Below are 13864 nucleotides of genomic sequence, written 5' to 3' on the forward strand. Positions count from 1 at the left end.
CATACAAATACGCATACTATGCTATATCCAATCATGGTTATTTGTTTTAAACTCCCATTTCAATCATTGAAACATTCTTAAAAGACGACAATAGCTGTCTCACACAAACTATTAGCTTCAAAGCAATTTTCAAGTGATCGAATGATCAGTACGAAACATTCCGAGTCTACATAAAATGACTGTCTCACAGAAATCGTGTAACATGTTACAAGGTGATTTTCACATGATCATCTTTTGACTTTCGTCAAGAATATAAGAAGAACTTGGTTAAAGAAAAATCTTACCAACACATATTTCGAGAAATATGTAACCGAATTAAAACCAACTCGAAATATCAAATGTGTATAATCGAATTCTATATAGCTATACGACTTTTGTCTCAAATAGGAGATAGAGTAGATAGACTTTTAAGTGATAGATGAATTCAAGATCCCACATACCTTTTGTTAATGAAGTTCCACAAGATCCCCTTAGTAGTTCTTCGTCTTCAATCGATGAACGCTGTGAAGTCTAATGCTCAACTACACTTACTATCCTAATCTGAGACTTAGCTATAAGTAGACTAGAAATCAAGACTTATAGTTTTGGAAACTAAACTTGACAAACAAGCTTGAGATAGCAACGCTTGCGAGTTCGACCGAGCAGTGCTCTAACAATCTCCCCCTTTGTCAATTTTATTGACAAAACTATCAATACATATGGATTACAAAATAAATAAACTTTGTAGATTCTCATCCAAATGCTTGATTTCCTTGGTTCTTCAACATTACTTGAAATCTTCGTCACTTCCAAGTACTCCAGTGATTCTGAACGTGTTTAACTCAGTATCACAGTTGTTGAAGATCCGTGGACACAACAATATATTAAAACAAGATGTTTTTGTATTGTTATATAGTGTCATAGTATTATCACACAATATCAAAGTCCAATTGTATCGCAACTTTGACAACAATACTATGGTGATATGCATCACTCCCCCTTAGTCAATACTTCATCTCATATGAAAACCACTCCTCCTTACATAATGATCCGTAAACCATATGTATTTGTAGTGTGAACTACACATTAATTTTCTCCCTTTTTGTCAATATAAATTGGAAAAGATACAAAAATTAGTGGTATCATAATGAAATTCTCATAGAGATTCTTCATGACTAAAAGAGAACATATCAACTTTGTTTAGATGCAACCATATAGTCGAAACTAAATGCATTCATCTAGGAGTTAATAGAGATACACGAAAACTCCTACAATATTCCACAGTCGCACTCCCCACAAAGATTTGGCGATTAAGCACAAGTTCAATTAAGAACTCCCCCCCCATAAAATGTCATTCCCGAAAGAACAACAAGAGCGACCTTACTTTTACAAGAAAAGAAGGATTTATTTGGACATTAACAAATTACATGAAACATGAATTTGTATTCAGAAATCTCAATTAAATTAACCACAAGAGAACCTATGATTAATTTAGTCGGAAATGATCAACATAAGTGAACTTACGGAGCCAGACAATACTTTCACATGAAAGTGGATTAGGGAAAGATCAATACTGAGGAATATACAAAGATTAACTCTATTTTTCATCAATATTTGCATAAAGACATATATTAGACTTAATCTTTGCAATCAAAATTTCATCTTATCTTCCATTAATATTTGCATAATGACATGATAGGCTTAACTTTTGACGTATATGGGACAATCATAGTTCACAGACACAACCAGATATATCCCGTAACAATTTTTGCAATATATGAAACCAATAAAGATTAATACTGCAAAATCATCTTCCAAATAAATTTTATAATTTAAATAAATAAATCTTTAAACATTGCAAGATGAAAAACGTTGGCAATATTTATGTGTATTCACAATAATTGATACTCCAAACCCTAGTTATCCTTCTTAAAACACAAGAATAAATTATCATAAGAAGTTTCCTAGATAAAATAACAAGAGAGAAAGAATTTACTCCCCATCTTCATCATCGGAAACCATCCAAGAAGCTTGAATCCTATCCATATCTTCTTTGATCTCGGGAAACTTAAGCAAGGAAAGCCCAACTTCTAATTGGATGATGTCATTGAAAGCATTTGGATAATGATGAATCCAAAAAATATCAAGACTTGGAGAACCCAATTCAAGGAAATAGACTAACTCTGCAAACTCATGACTCCATCGAGAATTCTCAATTGTGGAGAGGCAAATACTATATATACCAAGTTTTTCGAAAGACATCAAAGCAAGACTAAGATAATTAGTAGGAAATTCCCTTTAATCCAATCAACACTCTTTCCACAAACACCATTAGAAATGGTTTCATAAGATGGTCTATCTTCCATTGGTCTAGGAAGGCGAAAATTACCCAAAGGAATTTTGGTAATCCTTGAAATCAACTCTCTATAACAAGAATCCTTTCTCTATTTATCATGGTCTTGAATTCCATGTCATCAAGATCAACATCATGGATGTTAGCATAGAAGATTCTTGTGAGAGTGTCAAAACCTTCACCAATAGCACTAAAGATGTTTCCAAGATTAAATTTTTTAAAACACACCAGATCTTCTTTATGACCACTAACCATATCCAATTTCTTTTCTAGAATGAAACCACTAGAAGAAATCCTTTCAAATATCTTACTACTAGAATCATTGACAAATCTAATTCTAATAGAATCTTGATTTTGAGGTATAGTCATGCTAGAAGATTATGAATCCAAGTTTTTTGAAACCTTCTTTGAAACCTTGAAATTTCCCATGAGACCTAGAAATTCAGAGTACAAGGAGAAGGAAGAACTTACTTGATTTTCTTATTGATGATAAATTAAAACCCTTAGCCTCTTTTGAATCTCCAAAGATGAATTTCAATGGAGATGATACATGAACCCTAGAAAATTTCACGTACACGGACTAGAGAAGGAAAAAGAAGGGTACGCATACCATACTTCTTATATACCCAATAATAGGTGGACCTGTTCATGAACCGCGACCGCAAAAGGAAAGAAGGATTTCTTTAAAGCGCTCAACAGCCAAGGTTCGCACACTGAAAGGATTGGTATAGTGCAGTAAAAGGATAGTACAAAGAACTATATCACCTTAATTATCCTTGGGTAGAGAAAAAAAAATTGTCAAGGAATTTTCCTCAAAAAAAAAAATGAATTAACCCAAAAAATAAAAAATCAAACAATTACTTGCCCCATATAAAGTTATATACAAATAGGGTAGAGCCAAGCTTGATACCAAGAGGCTGGATGTGCAGAGAGATCCTTATGCAACTTTTCCGGTTGATATTTGTGAAATGTACCAGAAGTATACTCATAGTAATGATGATACTCATGGTTAATAGAATTTTTTAAATCCTTTTTATTATGAACAAGGAATGATGTTTTCCGACAAATATAACCTACACCGAACTCACCAGAGATCTTCTTATCAATTTCACATGAGTTGGTAGTAAGCATAGTTCGTACATCATGAATACATGATTTGACAGGTACAAAACTTTTATCAAAAAGATTATTTTCCTCAATCGAATTAAGCTTTTCTAAGAATTTAAAAACGCTTTAAAAAGCTCTAAATAGATCTTTGTCAATTGATCCATCACGATAGTATTCCTCAAAAAGATTAAGAGTTAATCTAGTGAGATTCCATATCTTTGAGCGTTGACAACGTTTTCTCGAACGATTTTTCTTAGAAGAACTTTTAATATTTCCTTTAGACTGTTTCTCATTATCTAAGTTTTCCAAAGTCTTAGGTGAAAAGAGATTATCATGAGAGAGCAGAGGTCTAATAGATAATAAGATCTGAACAGTCTTTGAGGAATTCTGGCGTGCGTTACAGATGCCTAGAGAAAGTTTCCCAAAGAAATTTCCCATAGCGACAGACTTTAAGGATCAGTCAAACACAAACTTATTAGGTTTATCGTGTTTGCCTGCTCTGATACCAATTAAAAAAGCGGGGGTCTAACAACCACACCCAATATTTCACTTAGCAATCTGTATGAACTAACTCCAATATACTTTCAAGAGAATCAACTAGACAGTCAGACTCAATCTTGAGAAAAGTATAATTAAGAGTTATATCTCTATTTATCAATTCAATCCGCAATCAAACAAATCAGAATTTGCGAGACCGATTGAATATAAGTGTTAGAGCACTGATTGGTCGAACTCGCATGCGTTGCTATCTCAAGCATGTTTGTCAATGTTAGTGATCAAAACTATAAGTCTTGATTTCTAGTCTATTTATTGCTAAGTCTCGGACTAGGACATAAAGTGTAGTTGAGCTCTAGACTCCATGACGATCATCATACAAAGAAAAAGAACTACTTAAGGAACTGGTGGAACTTCATCCACTAAAAGGTATGTGGAGGCTTGAACTTATCTATCACTCAAAGGTCTATCTACTCCATCTCCTATCTTGAGATAAAAGTCGTATTGCTATATAGACTATGATTATACACATTTGCTATTTCGAGCCGAGTTCATCTCGCTTATCTATTTCTCGAAATATATGTTGGTAAGCTTTTGCTTTGGCCAATTTCATCTTTACTAGGGACGAAAGTCATATTATATTTTAATTACTTGAAAATTGCTTTGACGAGAAATGGTTTGTGAATAACAACTATATAACGTCCTCTAAGAATGTTTCAAAGATTGAAACGAGAGTTTAGAATATATAACCGTTGTTGGATATAAACATTATTGTGTGATAACTCATACGTGTGTAAGTCCTTATTCCTTGAACCAAAGTATGTGTACTTTGCTGCTCAGGAAATCCGGAACTAAAGTCTACGTACCAGTACGCGCACCATCGGAAGTTCACGTCCCGTGAAAATCTGCTGGAGTTTGTGAACTGAAAACAAACTTATTACGGGTACTTAAGTCCGCGTACCAGTACGCAAACTTAGGTTGGTTATTTTCTAAAAACGATTATTCGTGAACTTAATAAACTAAGGAATGCATATTTGCAAACCGTGGCTATAAAGTTCATGAATCGATTCGAGTGAATCAAATCGTTTTTGCTTCGATTGTATCTTTTATACTTCTATAAGATCTAAGAAATTGAACAACTCTCTAACTAGTTCATTTGAGTAATTTGAACTAGTTATGGTAAAGAAGAATGTGGTTGATATTAAAGTGCTCATATGGCTAACCATTTGGTTAACTATTTTTGAACCAACTAAGTGTACATGTTTGGGTACGGTTACACAAACCTAAATAAACGTGCATTTCATTTGTGTGTAACAAGCTAAGTTCGATCTAATGGATGAAAGATATTACCAAGGTAACTTATATTGCAAACCCTGATTTGAAAGTCTATATAAAGGAGAACTCTAACAACTGGGAAAACTAATCCCCACACCTTCTGTGTGATACTAGTTGTATTAGCTAGAGTTGATTCTCCTTTAACCTTAGGTTTCTTCTCGAGACCCTGTAGGTTAACGACTTGAAGACTTCATTGGGATTGTGATGCCAGACCCAATTATTTTCTTTATAGTTGCATGATCTGATCTTACTGTTTCTATGGTATTTGAGTACAATCGTAAGATTGGCTTGAGATTGATTTCTCCGATAGGCAAGATATAAAAGAAGTCACAAACACCTTCGTCTCATTGTTTGTAATTCCACAATGTCTTCTTTCGCTAGTCGATTAAGATTATTGTGAGGTGATTGATAATTCTAGGATGTTCTTCGGGAATATAATTCCGGGTTATCAATTGGTTCCTGTTCACCTATATTTATCAAAAGACGGAACAAAAACTCGTAAGTATTTCTGTGGGAGACTGATTTATCTATTACCGTAGACTTTTCTGTGTGATACAAATTTGTTTATTAAAGTCTTCGACTTTGGGTCGTAGAAACTCTTAGTTGTGGGTGAGATTCGCTAAGGGAATCAAGTGCGTAGAATCCTGCTGGGATCAGAGACGTAAGGAGCGCAACTGTACCTTGGATCAGTGTGAGATTGATTGGGGTTCAACTACAGTCCAGACCGAAGTTAGTTTGTAGTAGGCTAGTGTCTGTAGCGGCTTAATACAATGTATGTTCAATCTGGATTAGGTCCCGGGGTTTTTCTGCATTTGCGGTTTCCTCGTTACAAAACTTATGATGTCTGCGTTATTTCTTTTCCGCATTAAATTTTGTTATATAATTGAAATATCACAAGTTTTGCGTTGAATCGATCAATTGGGAAATCCAACCTTTGGTTGTTGATTAAAATTGATTGATCCTTGAACATTGGTCTTTGGTACCGTTCAAGTGTTTTCTCTTGTATTCAATTAGACTCTCACATTTCTATTTGCTTGAGTAAGTATTGAATCGAGAAAGAGAGATATAACTCTTTAATATACTTTTATTAAGATTGAGTCTGACTGTCTAGTTGATTCTCTTAAAAAGTATATTGGAGTTAGTCCATACAGATTGCTAAGCGAAATATTGGGTGTGGTTATTGTACCCCGCCTTTTCAATTGGTATCAGAGCAGGCAAACACGTTTAAAAACCTTACAAGTATGTGTTTGTAGCGATTCGAATCTATGGACAGGAATTCTATCTCCATAAAGGTACCACCAGTCTTCGATGGCTCAAACTACTTATGGTGGAAAATTTCTATGCATGCTTTTCTTCAAGCTCGTGATTTCAAACATGGGTACGTGTTGTTAATGGCTATGAGCCTCCGGTTAATACAGAAGACAATGTATCTATACCGAAGGATATTGGTAGATATAATCCAGTAGAAATTCTTGCTGCAAAGCAAAATTCTGACGGCTTGAATGCTATCGTACATGCCATTACCCTAGCGCTTCAGCACCATGTGACTATGTGCACTAAGTCTAAAGAAGCCTAGGATTTCTTGGAAACCGTATTTGAAGGAAATACCAGTGAGAAAGAAGCTAGGCTTCAGAACGTAAATTCTGACTGGGAAAACCTTCGTATGGCAGATAAAGAAACATTTGATTAGTTTAATCACAAAATGTCTGAAATTGTTAATGCATCTTTTGCATTGGGTAAGACCATTCCTGAAAAGGACATTGTGATGAAAATTCTCAGATCGTTGCAATCTAGATACGACTCTAAGAAGCATGCCATCGTTGAAGGAAATAATCTCGCAACGCTGTCTAGAAATACTCTGGTTGGGAAGCTAAAGATCTTTGATCATGAGCATACGTCCAAGTCTAGTAAGGATGTTGCTTTCAAAGCACTAAAGAACACTAAATTACTTGATAAAAGTAAAAGTGTTTACATCTCTGAAGATGATCTTTCTGAGGCTGATTCATTAGATGAAGATCTTGACAAGTCAGTCTCATTGATCACAAAACAGTTTAGGGATCTTCTTTTGAAGAGAAGTAAACGGTTCTCAAGAGATAAATCCTAGTCATCAGATAAACCAAATAATCGTGTTCCTCCTAAAAATAGGGATAATTATGAAATTGATGACGAGGATATGCCTCACTGCTTTAAGTGTAAGGTTATTGGTCATTTTGCAAATGAGTGTCCATATCGAAAGAAATACACTGGGAACAAAGGTCTTGCTGCAACTCTTGATGAAATGTCTGACAACTATGATTCTAATGAAGACGAAAAATCAAGTGTTGCACTTCTTTGTGAAAATATTAATTTTGATAATTGTAGCAATACATACATCAATCTTGATATTCTTTCAGAAGAAAACTCAACCAATCTGGAAGAAAAAAAATTGACCTTTCCATTGTGAAAAAACGGGGGTCTAACAAACACACCCAATATTTCGTTTACAATTTGTATGGACAAAATCCAATATACTTTTAAGAGAATCAACTAGACAGTCAGACTCAATCTTAATAAAAGTATGTCAAAGAGTTATATCTCACTTTCTCGATTCAATACTTATTCAAGCAAATAGAAATCTGCGAGTCTAATAGAATACAAGAGAAATCACTTGAGCGGTACCAAAGACCAATGTTCAAGGATCAATCAATTTCGATCAACAACCAAACGTTGTATTTCCCAATTGATCGATTCGACACATAACCTGTGATATTTCAATGATATAACAAAATATAATGCGGAAAAGAAAAAACACAGACACCAGAAGTTTTGTTAACGAGGAAACCGCAAATGCAGAACAACCCCGGGACCTAGTCCAGATTGAAGACACACTGTAGTAATCCACTACAGACACTAGCCTACTACAAACTAACTTCGGTCTGGACTGTAGTTGAACCCCAATCAATCTCACACTGATCCAAGGTACGGTTGCGCTCCTTACGTCTCTGATCTCAGCAGGATATTATGCACTTAATTCCCTTAGATGATCTCACCCACAACTAAGATTTGATACGACCCAAAGTCGAAGACTTTAATAAACAAATATGTATCACACAGAAAAGTCTACGGAAATAGATAAATCTGTCTCCCACAGAAATACCTACGAGTTTTTGTTCCGTCTTTTGATAAATCAAGGTGAACATGAACCAATTGATAATCCAGACTTATATTCCCGAAGAAAAGCCTAGAATTATCAATCACCTCATAATAATCTTAATCGACTAGCGAAAGAAGATATTGCAGAATCACAAACGATGAGACGAAGGTGTTTGTGACTTCTTTTATATCTTGCCTATCAGAGAAATCAATCTCAAGCCAATCTTACGATTGTACTCAAATACCATAGAAACAGCAAGATCAGATCATGCAACTATAAAGAAAATAATTGGGTCTGGCATCACAATCCCAATGAAGTCTTCAAGTCGTTAACCTACAGGGTCTCGAGAATAAACCTAAGGTTAAAGGAGAATCGACTCTAGATAATATAACTAGTATCACACAGAAGGTGTGGGGATTAGGTTTCCCAGTTGCTAGAGTTCTCCTTTATATAGACTTTCAAATCAGGGTTTGCAATCTAAGTTACCTTGGTAAAAAGCATTCAATATTCACCGTTAGATGAAAACCTGATTAGATTCAAGATAATATCTTTCAACCGTTAGATCAAACTTAGCTTGTTACACACAAATGAAATGCACATTTATTTAGGTTTGTGTAACCGTACCCAAACATGTACACTTAGTTGGTTCAACAGTAGTTAACCAAATGGTTAGCCATATGAGCACTTCCATATCAACCATATTCTTCTTTACCACAACTAGTTCAAATGACTCAAATGAACTAGTTAGAGAGTTGTTCAATTGCTTAGATCTTATAGAAGTATACAAGACACAATCGAAGCAAAAACGATTTGATTCACTCGAATCAATTCATGAACTTTATAGCCACGGTTTGCAAATATTCATTCCTTAGTTTATATAAGTTTAAGTTCACGAATAATCGTTTTTAGAAAATAACCAACTTAAGTACGCATACTGGTACGCGGACTTAAGTACCCGGAATGAGTTTTTTTCAGTTCACAAACTCCAGCAGATTTTCACGGGACGTGAACTTCTGATGGTGCGTGTACTGGTACTCGGACTTTAGTTCCGGTTTTCCTGAGCAGCAAAGTACGCATACTTTGGTTCAAGGAATAAGGACTTACATACATATGTGTTACCACACAATGTTTATATCCTTCCAAGGTTATATATTCTAAACTCTCATTTCAATCATTGAAACATTCTTAGAGGACGTTATATGATTGTTACAAACCATTTTTCGTCAAAGCCATTTTCAAGTAATTGAAACTTAATATGACTTTTGTCATTAGTAAAGATGAACTTGGCCAAAGCGAATGCTTACCAACACATATTCGAGAAATAGATACGCGATATAAACTCGGCTCGAAATAACAAATGTGTATAATCAAAGTCTATATAGCAATACGACTTTTGTCTCAAGATAGGAGATAGAGCAGATAGACTTTTGAGTGATAGATAAGTTCAAGTCTCCACATACCTTTTAGTCGATGAAGTTCTACCAGTTCCTTGAGTAGTTCTTCGTCTTTGTATGATGGTCGCCATGGAGTCTTGAGCTCAACTATACTTTCTATCCTAGTCCGAGACTTAGCTATAAGTAGACTAGAAATGAAGACTTATAGTTTTGATCACTAACATTGACAAATATGCTTGAGATAGCAACGCATGCGAGTTCGACCGAGAAGTGCTCTAACAATCTCCCCCTTTTTTAGTTTTAGTGACAAAACTATCAATACATATGGAATACAAAAATAGATAAATAAAGTTTGTAGCTTCTCTTCCACATGCCTGATCTTCTTGGTTCTTCAACATTACTCGAAATCTTCGTCACTTCCAAGTACTCCAATGATCCCAAAGGTTGTAAGTTTAGTATCACCGTTGTTGAAAATCCATAGTCATAACAATGAGAAAACAAGAATTCTCAATCATTGTTATACAGTGTCATAGTATTATTACACAACATCAAAGTTCAATTGTATCACAACTTCGACAACAATACTATGGTGATATGTGTCACTCCCCCTTAGTCAATACTCCATCTCACATGAAAACCACTCCCCCTTACATAATGATCCGAAAACCATATGTATTTGTAGTGTGAACTACACATTAATTCTCTCCCTTTTTGTCAATAAAATTGGCAAAGGTACGGAAACTAGTGGGATCCTAATGAAATTTCCATAGAGACATTTCATGACCAAAAGAAAGCACATATCAACTTTTTAGATGCAATCATATAGCCGAAGATAAATGCTTTCATCAAGGAGTTTATATAGATACACGATAACCCCTATAATATTTAGGGATGCACATGGGCGGGTATGGACGGGTATAAGCTAAAACCAACCTCGCACCCACAGGCTGCAGGTTTTTATTTTCATAACCAATCCCGCACCCACAAACAGCGGCGGGTTTTAATACCCGCCGGCTGCGGGTTGGGCGGGTATGGGTTTAAGCGGGTTTAACCCGCTTTATATTTAAAAATCATTCACACACATCTGTTTTTTAAAATTTAAATAAACTACTTAAGTTCTTGTATAACTTAAAAAAACAAACCATAAACATAATATGTTAAGCTTAAACAAGTTTAAACAATACAACTACTCTACTACTTTAAAGTTCAGATTAAAACTTAAACAATAAAAGTTTCCAGACTATCATCTTCAAGTCTCTCCTCCTAGCATCCTCAAGGATCAAGGATTTCCGACACGGTCTTCTTAAATACATCTGCAACCAAATTAAAAATTATGTTAGCTTCCTTTAAGGTCTTTACTCTTTACTGACCTATACATAAAATAGAAAACAAAGAAGAAGAACATTTTGAAGATTACCTTCCTCAATGCTAGAGGAATCATCTGGTACATACTCCATTAGAAAATCAAGATCGACAGGCTTTTGTAACCAACTCCGCGTACATAGTAATGCCTCAACTGTCCTCGCAGACAAAGAGCTTATCCATTGACTAAGAACACGCTTCCCTGTACTAAATGCATATTCAGAGGCTACTGAAAAGACAGGTATAGTTAATATATCCTTCGCCATATGTGAGAATATTTTATACTTGGTGCTATTTTCTTTCCACCAAGCCAATATATCAAAATCGGGATCATTTGGAACACAATCATCCATCAAATACTTATCTAACTCTGAGTTTGCATCAAGAACTGGGTTTTTTCTACGCTTTTTCTTCCTTGACTCAAGAATAGCCTCAATCGAATCATCCACCATAACATCAGGAGTTACATCCACAGCAACAACACTAGATGACCCTTCCTCCACTGTTGAAAACATACACTTATACTCTTCAAAGAGTCTCACAAGTTCTTCCTTTACCTTTTTCATAACACTTTCAACCCTGTATTCATCGTTCTCATACAAACACTGAAGCACAAACTCTAACCCACCTTCTTTCTCTCTTGGATCAAGTATTCGGGCAAAAAATAATGCTGAATTCATATCTTCATACCTATCCCGGTACTTATTGTACTTTCCAATCATAAGAGTTGCCAAACTTGAAATATAAGGATCTGGATTTCTGGTATCTCTAAAAGAAATTAATTGTTCATGGATGATTGCTAATTTCCATAAAAATATATGTGATGTAACCTTTGTTGAAGCAGAAAACTTAGCAGTACAGTCAAAGAATACCTTAAAACACTTCACAAGGCCTCTGGAATAATCCCAATATTTGGCATAAGGAGCATGATGCTTATGCTTCTTCTTCTTTTTCTTTCTCAGTAGTAGCTTCCTGCCTCTTGGATTAGCATTCATACTTTCACTGTCAGATTCAGAACTAGATGAAGAGTCGGAAGATAACTCTCCAAGGTAAGAATTATCAATATCAGAAAGTATATCTTGAATATTAGGTAAAGCAAACGATTCATCTTCAGGGAAAATATACTTCTTTTGGAAGTCTTTGTCATTCCTTGCTAACCTATTAAAAACTCTTTCGTACTTTTCAGCTGCCTCTAACATCAAATATGTGCTATTCGAACGGGTTTTAACATCTAAAATCAAACCTTTCTTGGAGTCAATCCTTTCTTTTGTACAATACTCTTTAAATGTAGCCAACCTAGTAGGAGAAGCAGTAACAAACTTCACAACTGACCTGATCATCTTAATCGACGCGTTATATTTAAATATTGCATCTCTTATAACCAGAAGGACATGTGCAGCACATCTGACCTGATAAGAACAAAAACAAGAGAAACTTAGAAATTGCATTGGTTGAATCAGAAATTAAATCGTCATTTGTAATAAGAATAAATATAACTTTCTTACATGTAAGTACGCAACTCTTTCAACTGCACCTGTCCAACCAATTACACTAGTCTTCAAGTAATCAATGGCCACAATATTAGCATTAACATTGTCAAGAGTCACAGTAAAAACATCTTCGAGTCCCCAATCCACCAAACAATTTTCTAGCATGATACCAATGGCTTTACCTGTATGACCTTTCACTAAGCAAAACATGATAATTCTCTTTTGCAACTTCCATTTATCATCTACATAATGAACAGTTACACACATATAATTGAAATTATTCGGCGATGTCCATGTATCTGTTGCTAGAGATACTCTTTGTTTGTTCGCCTTGAAATATGCTTTCAACAGTTTCTTCTCATCAATATACATTTCTAAAATGTCTCTGTAAATTTTCATACGACTTGGGACAGGAAATCTAGGCTCAAACTCTTGAAGCAAAGAACTTAAACCCTCTTCTTCAACAATTCTAAACGACAACTCTAGCTTAATTATAAACTCCACTAAACGCTTTCTGCACCTATCATAACTATAAGAGGAATCAATTAGTTTAGCACTAACACCTGGCTTTGGGGGTAATAAAACAATACTCTGTTGTTCCTTCTTACTATCAGGATTCTTAGGACATCTAGCCGCATGATTCTTCAAACTAGTTGTTCAATTCCTAACCTTTGCATCAAAAGTATTTTTACAGTGATTGCATCTTGCTTGAAGAGGATTTAACCTAGTAAAATCTTTCACCCATACATCAGAATACTGTTTTGACTTCTTGTTACCTTCACCTGGGGTTGTAACTTCAGTTTCAGAGACAACAGGTACAGATTGAGGTGTCCCACCAGTTTCAGATTGAGGTGCTGCTGAGGCTGGTGCTGCACTTGACATTTGGCTGGAAGTAGCCATAGCCAAAGCCAAACGTTGAGATAATGAAACTTCTTCCATTAACATCCCTAAAAAACATTGAACACCAATTATATTTCATACCTAGATACAAATGAAATCACTTTCATTACAAGAGACAATCGAAATAAATTCATAATGAATATTGGGTTAAACACTAGATAGACAAATGCTGGAGAATCAATTGAATAGCAACATACATCACCACATCTGAAGGCAAGTCAGTGAGCAGGGAATACATCTATTGCTTAATTCCATGAATCCCATGTTACTAAGTTAGCTGGGGAAAGGCTAGACTAAGCAAATAAAGATTGTAATA

This window comes from Papaver somniferum, chromosome 6, assembly GCF_003573695.1.
Source record: "Papaver somniferum cultivar HN1 chromosome 6, ASM357369v1, whole genome shotgun sequence".
Lineage (NCBI taxonomy): Eukaryota > Viridiplantae > Streptophyta > Magnoliopsida > Ranunculales > Papaveraceae > Papaver > Papaver somniferum.